Source organism: Abrus precatorius, unplaced genomic scaffold (assembly GCF_003935025.1).
Source record: "Abrus precatorius isolate BTA unplaced genomic scaffold, Abrus_2018 Scaffold3, whole genome shotgun sequence".
In the NCBI taxonomy this organism is placed as follows: domain Eukaryota; kingdom Viridiplantae; phylum Streptophyta; class Magnoliopsida; order Fabales; family Fabaceae; genus Abrus; species Abrus precatorius.
In genome coordinates, this window is record NW_020874373.1 from 11052096 (window position 1) to 11068171 (window position 16076).

A 16076-nucleotide genomic window follows, 5' to 3' on the forward strand; every position below is an offset into this window, starting at 1 on the left:
AACGAAATTGTGAAGCGACATTGTGTTTTAACTAAAAAACAAAGGTTGCCAGGCAGATACTGGGCTTAAATAATAGGATAAAAGGTGGGAAGTGTCAGTTCGATTCTAAACTTTGACAGAAAAGAGAAAGGTGCAAGTTTGGTGTTGGGCTTTGACTGAAAAAGTAAAATGTGTCAGTTTGATTCTGAGCTTTAATAGAAAGGTAAAAAGTGCTAGTCAGGTTCTAGACTATGGAAGAGAAGTAAAAGATGTCAGTTAGGTATTGGGCTTTGACAGAAAAGTAAAATGTGGTAGGTAGGTTCTAGGCTTTAACAGAAAAATAAAATGTGTCAGTTCGATTCTGAACTTTGGCAGAGAAGAGAAAGGCGTCAGTTTGGTGCTGGGCTTTGACTAAAAAAAAATAAAATGTGTCATCCAGGTTCTGGACTTTGACAGAGAAGGGAAAAGTGCCAGTCAGATTCTGGGCTTTGACAGAAAAATAAAATGTACCAGTTAGGTGCTGGGCTTTGAAAAAATGCGAAAGATGCTGTTAACTTTTAGGCTTTGACAAAAACACAAAGGGACTTGGACAAGAAAGGTAAAAAGAAAGACAGAAAAATAAAAGGTCGATCATGTTCTGGATTGCAAAATAAAAATAAAAAAATAATAATAAAATAAAATAAAAGGACAGTCATGCTCTGAACCTTAACAGTAAAAGCAAGACAGAAAAATAAAGACATCAGTCAGCTTCTGAATTTTGATGAAAGGTGAAGAACTCAGTTATATCGTAGACTTGGACTGAACATAAAGGTTGTAAGGCAGATAATGAATTTAAATTAAACTTCAAAAGGTGATAATAGATAAAAACAAATGCATGCTAATGTGATGATGCGATTGCATAAACTTGATGAATGTTAACACTTGGAATGAAATTTATTGAATGATGAGGTCAAATGCATTATGAGACTTATTAAATCAAAACAAAATCTCTGTCTTTTTTTTTTTTGGGGGAATAGTAATCTTTCAACTTTATTGGAACATGCACCTCAAGGTTCATGAACGAGTATGCTCTTTGGTAAGGATCACTTCTTTCATAAGATCTGAACTGGGTGAGACATGAATCGAATTAGATTGCCATTTATTTTTGAATTGTCATAAGGAGACAACTTCTTCTGTCACACTAAACTTATCAGGAGATTCATCAAACTTACTGTATGAATTTTTAAGCTTCCAACTGTAATCATATTTTCTTATTACCCTTTTAACAATTTGCATGTTTCCTTTTAGTATATAATTATTGAAATGACAATAAAAATGCTATTGAAGAAGTTGAGTAAACAAAATGGTGTATATAAACTGAATGGAAGGTGACTAAAGTCAAAGATAAATATTCTTGGAACATAGGAACGACTGTAATAAAGAAATGGTGAATTTACAAAGAAGACTTATGACATGGGTAACGAAAAAAGAAATACATCAAAGGATCAAAATGACTATGAAAATAGTGAAGTATTATGCCGATTAAGTGACATCTTCTAGATGAACAGTGCTAATCTCTCCCGTAAATTGATCATCCATTAACAAAACTGCCAAAATAAAATTGCCCCAGTATGGTATTTTGAATTCATCTTCCGTTTCATTCAACTTTAACCTCTCAAAATTGCCCCAGTTTAGTATTCCAGTCGATCATATTTCTCGATTTGAAGCCCTTTCTTGCAACTGAAGTTAGTGCCCCTCTGAACCGCCCTTTCAGGTTTTCAGTTCAGTGTAGTATTTATTTGACCTTAATTTTTGCCTGAGCCACTCTTTCGAGTTTTCAGCTCACCAGGTCGCTCTAACTTTTGCCTAAGTTGCCCTTTCAGGTTTTCAACCTAGCGAGCTGTTTTCTTCTTTTTTCTTTTTTTTTAATTTTTTTTTTTTTAAGCATAGTATTTTTTTACAGCATCAGAATTGATGGGGTTTGGAAGATCTTGTCCATCCATGTTTGTGAGGATTAGAGCCCCTCCTGAGAAAGCCTTTTTCACCACATATGGTCCTTCATAATTCGGGGACCACTTGCCACGATAATCTTTATGCGTCGGCAAAATCTTTTTAAGCACCATATCTCCCTCACTGAACTCTCTTGGGTGAACCTTTTTATCAAAAGCCTTCTTCATCCTTCTCTGGTACAGTTGACCGTGACATAACACATTCAACCGTCTTCCTTCAATGAGATTTAATTGATCAAAACGAGCTTGCACCCATTCTGCTTCCTCCAATTTGGTCTCCATTATTACTCTTAAAGAGGGAATTTTGACTTCAACAGGAAGTACTGCTTCCATTCCATATACCAAAGAGTATGGAGTTGCCCCGGTTGAAGTGCGAACTGAAGTTCGATATCCATGCAAGGCAAATGGCAGCATTTCATGCCAATCTCTGTATGTCACTACCATCTTTTGGATGATCTTCTTAATATTTTTATTGGCTGCTTCAACTGCTCCATTCATCTTTGGGCGATAGGGAGAGGAATTATGATGTCGAATCTTGAAATTGTCACACAATTCTTTCATCATTCTGTTGTTCAAATTAGTGCCATTGTCTGTTATTAACTTGCTTGGGAGGCCATACCGACAGATTAAATCCTTTTTAATGAATCTCACCACCACATTTCGGGTCACACTAGCATATGAAGCAGCCTCAACCCATTTTGTGAAATAGTCAATAGCAACTAGAATGAAGCGGTGACCATTAGATTCTTTAGGTTCAATGGGTCCAATAACATCAATTCCCCACATTGAAAAAGGCCAAGGCGATGATAAGACATTCAAACTTGTTGGGGGAATGTTAATATTGTCAGCATATGTCTGGCATTTATGACATGTCTTCACATAACGAAAGCAATTGGCCTCCATTGTCAACCAATAATATCCAGCCCTTAGAATCTTCTTTGACATGGCATGTCCATTAGCATGGGTCCCAAATGAACCTTCATGAATCTCTTCCATGATCTTTCGTGCTTCTGAAGCATCCACACATCTAAGCAGAACCATATCATGATTCCTTTTGTAGAGCACGTCTCCATTTAGAAAGAAACTCATCGCTAACCTCCTCAATGTCCTTTTGTCATTTTCAACAGCATTTAATGGGTATTCATGGTGTTTTAGGAAATTTTTAATGTCGTGATACCAAGGTTTACCATCAGATCCTTCTTCAACCATTTGACAATAGGCAGGATGATCAAGCTGTTGCATCTTTATGAACGACATGTCTTCTTTTTGACTTATTACAAACATTGATGATAAAGTAGATAAAGCATCAGCCAATTGATTCTCCTCACGAGGAATATGTTGGAAAGTAATTTCATCGAAATACTCCACTAGCTCTCTGATATAGGCTTGATAAGGGATCAATTTGGCATCTCGAGTCTCCCATTCACCTTTTAGCTGGTGGATGACCAAGGCTGAGTCACCATACACCTCAAGAATTTTGATCTTTGACTCTATAGCTGCTTGAATTCCCATAGCACATGCTTCATATTCAGCTACATTATTTGTACAATCGAATGATAATCTAGCTGTGATCGGAATATATTGCTTCTCTGGGGAAATTAGTATAGCACCAATCCCGTGTCCGAGTGCATTAGAAGCACCATCAAACATCATGACCCATTCATCTCTTGCTGGCGATTCTTTCTCATTGAGCAACGCCATTATATTTTCATCAGGAAATTCGTACTGTATTGACTGATAATCGTTCACCGGTTGATGAGCTAAAAAATCTGCAAGAACACTGCCTTTGATTGCTTTTTGAGTAACATATACAATATAATATTCTGACAGTAAGACCTGCCAACGAGCAATCCTTCCAGTAAGGGCTGGTTTCTCAAAGATGTATTTGATTGGGTCCATTTTTGACACCAACCAAGTCGTGTGACTCAACATATATTGCCTTAACCTACGAGCTGCCCAAGCCAAGGCACAACAGGTTCGTTCCAACAAAGAGTATCTAACTTCATAATCAGTGAACTTCTTACTCAAATAATAAATGGCATGCTCTTTCCGACCCAATTCATCATGCTGACCTAAAACACATCTCATGGATCCTTCTAACACTGTCAAATACATAATAAGCGGCCTCCCTGACACTGGCGGCACTAGTATCGGGGGATTTTGCAAATATTGCTTTATCTTCTCAAAAGCTTCTTGACAATCATCATTCCACTCCATCGGCTGATTTTTCCGTAACAACTTAAAAATTGGTTCACAAGTGGCAGTTAGTTGGCATATGAATCGGGCAATATAATTCAATCTCCCCAAAAATCCACGAACTTCCTTTTCAGTGAGAGGAGGCGACATTTCCATGATTGCTTTTGCCTTGTCAGGATCAACCTCTATTCCCTTTTGACTGACAATGAATCCCAACAACTTGCCTGATTTTACCCCAAAGGTACATTTGGCAGGGTTCAACCGCAATTTGAATTTTCTCAACCGCTCAAACAATTTGTGTAAATTTACAACATGGTCTTCTTCAGTCATTGATTTGGCAATCATATCATCCACATAGACTTCAACCTCCTTATGTATCATATCATGAAATAATGTCACCATCGCCCTTTGATATGTTGCCCCGGCATTTTTCAAACCGAAAGGCATGACCTTGTAGCAAAAGGTGCCCCAAGGTGTAATGAATGTGGTTTTCTCCATATCCTCTTCAGCCATTTTGATCTGATTATAACCTGAGTAACCATCCATAAAAGAGAAAAATGAATGTTGAGCTGTATTATCTACTAGCATATCAATATGAGGCAATGGAAAATCATCTTTAGGGCTGGCTCTATTTAGATCCCGATAGTCAACACACATCCGAACCTTTCCATCTTTCTTGGGAACTGGCACAATGTTAGCAACCCATTGAGGGTATTTGGCAACAGCAAGAAAACCTGCATCAAATTGCTTCTTGACCTCCTCCCTAATCTTCAATGACATCTCAGGCTTCATTCTCCTTAATTTCTGCTTAACCGGGAAACACTCTGGTTTTAGTGGCAATTTATGCTCGACTATGTCAACATCTAGACCTGGCATATCTTGATAAGACCATGCAAAGACGTCATTATAATCATGCAAGAGTTTAATCAACTTGTCGCGCTCTTGTTTTTTCATGAGGGTGCCTATTTTGATTCCTCTCTTATCATCTTCAGTCCCTAAATTAATTGTCTCAGTGGGTTCATCATGAGGTTGGATCTCTTTCACTTCTTGATCGATCAATCTTAGAAATTCTGAGGGTAAATCAACATCACTATCATCTTCGACAGCTTGATTAATGGGACAATCAAAATTAGTGGATGAGATATTAGCATTGTTACTTTCAGACATGTCACTTTCGAATCTGCATTGTGCGAGAGTTGAGACAAAAAGAAAATAAACGACAAGATTCAACTGATAAAGAAAAAGACACGAAAGATTACTGAGAATTCAAATTGCATTTCATTTAAATATACTTAAAAGAAAACATGTGTCCCAATTTACAAAACAAACTGATATTTCAAATTACAAAAAGAAATCATATATCAGCGTTTTCAAAAAGTAATGATATCCTAAAGCTTTAGAACAAAACAATAGGATTAACTTCAAGAATTACTTTGAATAGCTATTAAAAATCACAGGTAACTCGATGATCTCCCAATTGCCAACTTCTGTGTTTGGCGAACAAGTATGAACTAGGTCCACAACCTCTTCTTCAGGTGCATCCACATCAGCAGCAGCCACTGAGTCTTGAAACTCAAATCCAGCACTATAGAAGCTCTTCAGAAGATCACAAATGGGGACCCCTTTAGTCTTAGGCTCCCTACCTTCCAACCTAGATAATCTTTTTTCTTTCTTTTCTTCCATGACTCTCCTCTTATCAGCTTTAGTGGGTGTGTATCCCAACCCAAATCTATCCTTATTCTCATGGAGCTGCAACCAATTTGCTGCTTTCGTGATGGTTTGTCCTAACACGTATCCATACTGACAACCTCCGTCAAGCATGACTTTAGCAGTCATTATGGATGTATTAGACAATCGAGGCTTTAAGATTGGAGCTCCCTCTCCAACATAAGTAGCATTTGCAATCTCTAAAGCCTGAAAAGAGGTCTCTAGAGCTTCTTCAGCAGCTTTAATATAAGGCGTGGACGAAGGTTTGCTCACTAACATATCTTCTTCACCAGAGATAATCACCAACTTATTATCAATGATAAACTTCAGTTTCTGATGCAATGTGGATGGTATAACCCCAGCAGAATGAATCCAAGGCCTCCCCAAAAGACAGCTGTAACCTGGTGCGATGTCCATTACTTGAAACAAAATATGAAAGGTGCAAGGACCAATTTGAATTGGAATTTCAATTTCTCCAATGACCTCTCTCCTTGTTCCATCAAAAGCTCTTACTATCATGGCACTAGGTTTCATATGCGACCCATCATAAGGTAATTTTGACAATGTTGCTTTTGGCATCACATTCAGAGAAGACCCATTGTCAATAAGCACTCTAGCAATAATGTGATCTCGACATTTCACAGAAATATGCAGTGCTTTATTGTGCCCCATTCCTTCGGCAGGTACTTCATCATCAGCGGAGGTCAGATAATTGTTTGAAACAATATTACCAACAATACCTCTAAACTTGTCGGTAGTGATATCATGGTTGACATGAGCCTCATTCAACACTTTTAAAAGAGTCCTCCTATGTGGCTCAGAGTTCAACAACAATGATAAAAGAGATATTCGTGCTAGAGTTCTGTTTAATTGTTCCACAACTTGATATTCACTTTGTCGAATAAATTTCAAAAACTCACAAGCTTCTTCATCTGACACTGCTTTCTTTATTTCAGGCATTTTCTCTTTGTCAGCGTCTTCAAACTCGCCCACTTTGGCTTTCCCCTTTGAGGATATCTCTATCTCTTTTGTTCGCTCTTTTCTCAGCTCCTCGGGTGTGTAAATACGACCGCTGCGGGTCATTCCACCAACGCCAGCAATGTGTTAGACAGCGAGAGTATCAGAATTGACACCTTGTGTTTGATTTTCCTTAAAATTGTCGACATAAACCCCTGCATCATACTTCCATGGTACTGCTTTGTTATCCTTGTAAAGGAATGGAGCTGATACTTGTATAGTGATGGGTCTAGGTCCATTGGTAGTTGGGGTATTCATACGTTTGGTGTAATGAATGACCAAGGGTTTCGGGAAAGTGGAGGATTGTCCATCAACAGTCGAAACTTCATTTTTCTCCTTAGGGTGCCCGATTTGGACCAAATGCTTGTTCATCAGGGTTTGCAGAACATGCTTGAATTCTTCACAATCTTCAATGGAGTGGTATGCATTAGGGTGCAAGTCACACATATTTTCTTCATGTACAAAACCCCTGATCAAGTCAACCTTGCATAGCTCATAAAAAATAACCTTAAGAGGAGTGGTAACCTCTTCAATTTTCCTCTTTAAAACATGTGCTGGTTCTTCCTCGATGGCATTTACTGACGATCCTCCATGCCCAGGTAGGGGGTTACTCCTAATGTTAGGATTATCCTCCTTAAAATTCAGCCATTTAGCATTAATTAAGTCTTGCACTTTGAACTTTAATGCCCTACAATTCTCTGTCGAATGACCAATGCCACCAGCATGATACTCGCACTTAGCATTTGGGTCATATCCTCTTGGATAGGGTGGTTCTATAGGTTTCATTGGACAGGGTACAACTAATGAACTTTGGAATAGGCGAGGTAGTAACTCAGTGTAGGACATGGGGATTGGGTCGAATTGAACTTGTTTCCTTTCTTGATTATTTTGGGGTCTTATTTGGTTGGGATTTGGGTTTTGGTTCCAATGCTGGGGTGGTCTCATGGGTGGTGTTATAGGAAAAGTAGGCAGAGCAGGTTGGTAGGGTCGCGGCTGATAAGATTGGGGACTTGGATTCTGTGAAACAACATTGACATATGGGTAAGACGTTTGAGGAGCAGGAAATGTGGGTTGGAATTGAAAAGGTGCAGGGTTAGGTCTAATGAAAGGAACTTCTCTTGGGTGAAAGGCTATAGCATTACTCTCTCCCTCCTTCTTTCTTCCTGGACCATTTGTAAATTTCTTCAAATTGGAGGCTCCGCCCGAATTGTGAAATATCTTACCATTCCTCATTCCTCCTTCCACTCTTTCTCCAATAATCACAACATCAGAGAAGTTTGACAAAATACTTCCAATCATCCTATCATAGAAAGGTGATTGGAGAGTATCAATAAACATAGCTACCATTTCTTTTTCAGACAAAGGGGGCTCCACTTGAGCTGCAACTTCTCTCCATCTCTGGGCGTATTCTTTAAAAGTCTCATCCTCCTTCTTTAACATATTCTGCAGTTGTAATCTATCAGGAGCCATATCAATGTTGTACTTATATTGCTTTAGGAAAGCATCAGCCAAGTCTTTCCAACCACGAATACGAGTACGCTCAAGATGCATATACCAACTCAAAGCTCCTCCAATCAAACTGTCTTGAAAAAAGTGAATTAGTAGCTTATCATCATGGGCATGTGATGCCATCTTCCTATAGTACATGATCAGATGACTCTTTGGGCATGTCGTTCCTTTGTACTTATCAAAATTAGGCACTTTGAATTTTGGAGGAACTATTACATCTGGGATCAAGCAAAGATCCGCGGCTTCTCCAATGCCATAGCTACTCCCCTCAATAGCTCTCAATCTTTCTTCCAATATTTGCAATTTTTCTCTGGATTGGAAGTGTTCCTCTGAGTAATTGGGTTGGGGTTCTTCTAAGGTCTTATGGGAATGGAATGGTGATATGGCTGGGTTTCCATCAAGGCTAGGATTAGTGATTTGTGGTTGGTGATGGATCGGTTGATTTGGGGTAGGTATAGTGTGGGGTATATGAGTTTCTTGAGGATGAGTATTTTGAGGGTAAGCATATGATGGGATGGATGTTTGGGTTGGTTGGATTTGTGGACCTGAAGGTTGTGCAGGATTGGGTTGATTTGATGGTTGACCAGTGTTTGGTGGGTTCTCAGCTATCGGTGGTGTATAACCTTGAGGAAGGCCATATGGGGGAAATTGGACATCTTGTTGATTGAAAGCTTGTTGTGGAGGCCTTTCTACATGCAAGGTCAAAGGCACCATTGTTTCATGAGGAGGAAAATTTTGGGACGGTCCTTGTGTAGGGGTAAAACCTGGTAGATAGGTAGGAGTGGGTTGTGCAGGAGGTGCTTGAATAGGGGTCCCCTCTGTGGTTCTTCGCTCTAAAGACTTCAGTGCCTCTAGGATTTGTGCCATTTGTTCTTTCAACTGATTAACATCGTTTCTCAGCTCTTCATTGTGCTCTTCTAACTCATCCATGATCCTTGCTTGAGCGCGAGTTCTATAAGGATGCTTTAGAAAACGTTTCCCCGTTATATTTGTTTAATTTTCTGAAATAGTTTGTAGTCAAAAAAGAATTAATCAAAATGAAAAATGCACTTAAAATAATAATAATAATAACAACAACCAAAGACTAAAGAATCATCACAGTTGTTGAGCGTCTTCAAGTCTTTAATGGAAATTAATGTAGGATCCTCGTCAAATGAAACACACCAAAATATAATCCATAATCAAATTAAAACATCAAAGTACATCAGAATTTGATTCAAAATACATCTTTTTTCCTACCCATACATAGTCTACCCATACCCCAAATCATTACATCACCCCTTCCTAGCCCTAGCTATCATTCCTTTCATCTCCGAGACCAACCAGTTGCAATGGCTAAGGAAATCTTTAATTTCTTGAGGTATCATGTAGAAAAAAGTAGTTGTCTCAGCCTTTGACAACATATACGGGACGTCATCAATCGCAGCATTAGCTAATGATGCAAGTTGTATGAAGCGCTTGATCCAATACTCAATAATCTTATCTCCTTCTTCTATCTGACCATCTTTCACTTTCACAATAGCTTCGTATTCTTTCATGATTCTAATCACTTCCCATTTTTCAGCATTAATTTCAGCCTCGCATGCCATGACAATTTCCTTTATCTGCTCTTCCATATTTTGCACTCGTGTTTGGAGTTCACTGGCTTGAGTCAAAGCTTCTTCTCGATCTCTTTTTGCCTTGTACAATGCACCTTTCAATTGTCGTTTCTCATATAAAGCTGCATTTCGCTCCTTCACCCTCAATCCTAATTCTTTGTTTGCAGCTTCAAGGCAACGTTGAACTTTAGTTGTATGGCTTTGCACAGACTTCTGCTTCTTACAAACCTCTTCATAGGCTTGTTGTTTTTCACTGTTTTCTCTCTTCAAAATGGCACAAGTTTGACGGCTCTCTCGAAGCTCCCTTTCTACTCTCACATTCTTTTCAATCATCTTAGCCAGTCTTACCTTTAACTCTTTTATTTCTTCATTCTCAAAGGGTTCTGGATTAGATGGCTCACTTTCTTGGGAGGTATCTGGATCTTTGAATGGTAACTTAATCTCTTGGACTCTTTCTTTAACCCATTGACGGTAACTTGCTTTCGCTGCACAACTTCTCATGCCTAACTCTTTTCCTTTTCGAACAACCCTTGCCCAAGCATTCCTTGCCTTTTGGATAAGCTCAGTGAAATTTCCATCTTCATAATAGACAACAAAAGGAATCAACAATTCCTCAGCAGGTGGTCCCATCATGGGATAAGCGAGCTGACGTTGTCCCATAATTGGATTGTAATTAATACAACCCCGAGTACCCATAAGAGGAACATTTGGGTAATTGCCACAATGATAAACAATAGTCGTTGATTGTTGCCATGAAGTGTGTCACCTGACGTGTCCTTCATTCAAACTGGCTAAGTGATTAGCCCACTCTTGACCATTTTTCTGCCCAATCTGAAATCTCAGCAAATCAGTGATCGGACACTTGATCTCACTTGGCCTTTTAAAGACATGAGCTGTGAGCCATATATAAAGCATAGGTAGACAACATATAATCCTTTTCCCTTTCCTTTCATGGCAGAAACTCAGTGTACAATAAACATCAGTTAGTAGTGCAGGGACAGGATTTTCAGATCGATTTTTGCATGCAAGAAACACATCTATTGCTGCTAAATCCACAAAGTTGTCATGCTTAGGGAAGAGGACAATGCCATAAATGGTGAGTGCTAGGACATCTATGAAAGTCTCCCAAACTTCTTTTTCTGCCAAATTATGCATTTGTCGCTCAAGAAATTCTCTTGTGAATCCTCTATTCTGATGTTTTTCTTAATAAGCTTGCTGTAACTCGGCTGGATGAATCCTTAAGACATTGGCGATAGTCGGCAGAGATGCATGATGTTTCATAGGGCGATATGGCTGTTGACCCTCCAAAGGCAAGTCTAGAATTTGCTCAAATTCCTCTAAGGTCGGAGCCAACTGAAAATCCTGAAAAGTGAAGCACCTCAACGGGGAATCATAATACTGGGCTAGAGCTGTTATGGCATCTTCTTGCACATTCACTTCCATCAATCTCAAAATATTTCCATACCTCCTCACTAAAGTGAGTTGTTGGACCGTCTTCAGCTTCTTCCCTAATTCTCTCAAACTAGTAGTGTCAACCTTTTTAACTTTTAGATGCAATTTTCTTCTCAACTCTATTGATCTCATCTCACTGCTACTTGATCCCACATTAATTTCTATTTTCTCGAATACTCAAACAACTTTATGATTCTCAACCTATAAATAAAAAGAAAATGATGAGAAATTATTTCAAATCTTGTATTTGTTTCATTAACATAGAATCCTAGTAGCCATAAGGATTAATATTGATTCTAAACAGATAAACATCCATATAAGAATCAACATTAATTCTAAAGGAATCGTCCACTCGGCTTTTACATTAATGAGACAAATATGTGATGACCATGATAATGTGAGGACAATATGAATCATCACCCTTTTTAAGATCTTTTGAATTTTATTTTTGATAAATCTAAATTGATACTTAAAAAGGTAATGCTTCATCTGACAATGCAATGGTGTAAGAAATTATGCAAATTGTCATCCTTAACCTTATTTCAAAACTGATCTTAAATTTATTACAAGTGTCAGAAGGATGGCAATAAGCATGATATTCAAACAAATGATATGCAATGATATATGAAATGATGATGATGTAAGAAAAATTAATTGAAAGAATCATGTGAATCACTAGTCCTTATATCATTCCAAAATATAGTAAAAAAGAAAGTAAAAAAAAATTCTTCTCTTCTTTTTTATTTAAAACTTTAAGACATTAATAATTCACATGATTTCTAAAAGAGTAAATAAGGAAAGAATACCCCCTTTTGTGTCCTATTTCAGGTCGCCTAAAAAGTCTAACTTAAAGATCTACAACTTTCTTTTACGTGTAAAAACTCACAAAAGGTGGCTTGTAATCCTAAAAGGTCACTAGAGCTAAGATCCAATCTTTGATGTTGACCACAACAGTAGGGAGTCTACTAGATGCGGGACATCAAGAAAAGGTCAAACTCTAGCTAGTGTTTTCACGATAGCCAAATAGGACGTGCATCCAAAATGACACCGCTACATAACCCCTCTAATCCTAGGTATACTCAGACCTGGGTATAAGGCCCCACTCAAAGTGTGTGATAAATGTGTAAGTGGTAGTGTGTAAGGGAGCATACAAACCTTATCAACTCAACAAAAATAAAAAGCTGCAAAAATTAAACAACACGAGAATATACAAATTATCAATAGTCATCTACCCTAGGATTAATAACAATATCAATATGAGCATACAATGAGATTACGCAATTCATACACGAAATATTTGCACGAATAAAAGAAACATTACAATTAACTCAAATAAATAAATAAAAAAAGGGATTAAACAAATAGAAACAAAATAAAACAAATTCGCACAATCAATTATCAAAGGCTTGACTCTCTAAAAGATGTCCCCAGTGGAGTTGCCATCTGTCGCAACGGTACGGCGAAAAACGTTTTTTAAAACGTATCAGAGGAGTCGCCACCAAAGTTTATTTTAAGAAAAAACCTTGGAAAAACTTAAATATAATACGATCTTTGAAACCAAAAATGAGTTCGGAAGTCATTTACGTGTAGGGAAGGTATTAGCACCCTACAACGTCCGTTTAAAAACGGTTACCTAAAATTAATTGTGCAAATTCATTCTAATTTTGAAAAATATTTATTTAACCCCTAAACATTAATTATTTTATTTTAGAAGAAGAAATATTATTTATTGAAATATTATTTAGGTTATTTTAAAAATTATTTTGACTTGACGGGTTCAGTTCCCGCTCCTACGTATCCCCGGGTGCAATGGAGAACTCAAAGCCATGTAGTTCTATCTAAAAATTATGAAATTAGTTGATTAAAATTAGGTTTAGTAAAAGAAAATTTATTTTGAAATTAAAATTATTTTATAAAATTATAATATTTAGAATACAAGATAACGCAGTTATACATGTAATCTACGAGAAACAATACAGAAAATGAAGGGAGATCACACAACTATATTGCAAATCGTTAAAAAATATTTTATTCTTAAATCAAGTATTTGAATTTGAATTTTGATTATGAACAACGTTGAAAGAGAATTAAAGATAGCGTAAGCTATACGTTAATCTCTTATAATTTTTGAACAAAGGCAATGTAAATCACACACCGATGTTAAAAAAAATGTATAATGTAATAAAAATGGAGAAATAATTTTTTATTTAATTTATCAAAATTAGAAATATGATTCAAGAAATTTTAAAATATGAAATTAATTTCATTTAATGAAATGAATAAATAAACTTGAATTGATTAAAAAAATATCTAATAAAAAAAATTAAAACTTTGTTGGATAAATTTATGTTATATAGAACCTAAGGTAACGTTGGTACACATAGATTCTAATAATTTATAACACGTAAAGGTAGAGTTGCTACACATTAACATTATAAATTATTATGTTAATAAAATAATTTTATTGATTGATTAGTAAAATAATGATTATAGGGAATACATTTTGATTAGTTATTAAAATAATTTTTCTAATTAATTAAAGATAACATATGATTCATGAATATTACCTAAAGCCTCGGTAACGTAGGTACACGTAGACTTTATCAGTTTATAACACACAACGATGGAGAAGCTACACGTTAATATTATAAATTGATGCAATTATAATTTTTTATTATTATTATAAATATATATATATATATATATATAAAGAATTCATAATATAAGAAAAGATAAATCATAAATATAAAATTGAATCATCATCCACATTCTACAAATATACAAAATAAAGAGATAACAACTCTAAATGGTAAATAACAAACATAATAATTAAGACGTAAACAATGAGATAATATATAAAAAATTAGAGAGAATTTACTGCTAATGTTAGAATGAGATAAATTTTACAAATAATAAAAAAAAACAACTCAAAGAATAAAAAGAAAATAATAATAATAATTATTATTATAAAAATTATATTGCACTTAATAAATTCTTACTTTTTATTATAACTATTCTAATTATTGTTGCTAAAAAATGAAATCAATAAGTGGAATTAAGAACATTAATAAAACAAAAAATGAAATAAAATAAAAGATAAAATAATACTAAAGAATAAACTGTATGAATAAAATAAAATCTAGAATATAAATGATAATCCTAAATAATAATTTCTATTTTTTAGAAACTAAAAAAGAGCTAAATAGGAATAATAAAAATAAAAAAAATAAAAGAAAAATGAATGATTGACAACAGAACAACAACAAACTAATTGGACCGAAATAGTAACAATAACAAAATGAAAAAAATAATAAAAATCTTTTTCAGCATCTGAATGCATATTGCTTTCCATACATACATAGAGTCTATTCATATACATACATAGAGTCTATTCATTTAATACATCCATGGGTACTGAACAAAATTTAAGGCATGAATCACGTTTCATTTTTGCAGGTTGCGTGCAACAGGCCCAGCGGCGTAGATCAGCAAATTTCAAATCACTTTATATCAATGATAATAAAAAAATAATAAAATAAATAACAAAAATAAAAAATCTAAAAAAGTTGTAAAGTTTTATCGCATATTTAAATAATCATCTCCTTTCCCACTTGTGTTATATTTTGATACTTTTTCAACAAAACTAAAAGAAATGAGGAGCCCGTTTCATATTCTGAGAGAAGGAGAATACCTGGGCTACGAAGAAGATGCTAAAATGGCAGAAGTGGTAATCAATAGTGGTTTAATCGGTGGTCTATTACTTTCATTCTCCGAAAAGAACCCCCTTCTCCCCCTCTGAAAAGCTTTTTTTCTTTTTTTTTCTTTTAAAGATTTTTGCCGCTCTTTGAGTTTCTTTCCCCTTTTTTTTTTTTTGAAAGCTCCTCCTCCAAAAATCCTTCACAGACTTGTTGCCTCTCCTCCGAAAATCTTTGAAAATTTTATCTCTTCTTGCTAAGATTTTTTTGCTTTCTTTTTTCCCTCTCCTTTTGAAAGATCTTACCGCTCTCTTAAGTTTTCGTTTATGAAAAGTCGTCCTCCCTCCCAGATTTCTTGCTTATGTATTTATATTGGTCATTTTTAGGGTTTAACATGGAGACAAAATTCTGAAGCTTTCCCTTTCTTACGTATGGACTTTAGTCTGGGAGCTGGGTGTAAGCCTGCTTGATGCAGGATTTCCGTCTCTGGGACCAAATCTCTTTTTTCAAAATTTTTTATTTTTCTGTAAAATAATTTTATTTTATTTTTATAAATTAAAAAAAAAATAAAAAATTGGAAACCATTCCGGAAATACAAAAATTGATATTCATAACTACATGTGAAAATATTAATTAATTAGTGTAAAACTCCTTTGAACTAATCGCACGTACATATTAAACTGTTTTTAAAGTTTATGATATGTTAGGATTTAAATATTTCTATAATCGAATAACACAAATATGTAAATCAATTAAGAGGAGATTATTTTAATTTAACTTATAATTATCTAAATATAGTTATTTTAAATAATTTGATTGGAGATTTTAACGCTTAATGCATAAATATAAAAATCATATTTTCTACTATAATTTTATATAAAAATTACATTTTCTCAATTTTATCATACCAATAGATGAATATATGTTACATTGCT

The 16076-nt window shown here is 35.4% G+C and overlaps 1 pseudogene; it reads right to left on the minus strand.

Moving 5' to 3' along the window:
* Window positions 1-993: 993 nt before the first annotated feature.
* Window positions 994-11089, minus strand: LOC113862172 (annotated as a pseudogene).
* Between the last annotated feature and the right edge of the window lie 4987 nt (window positions 11090-16076).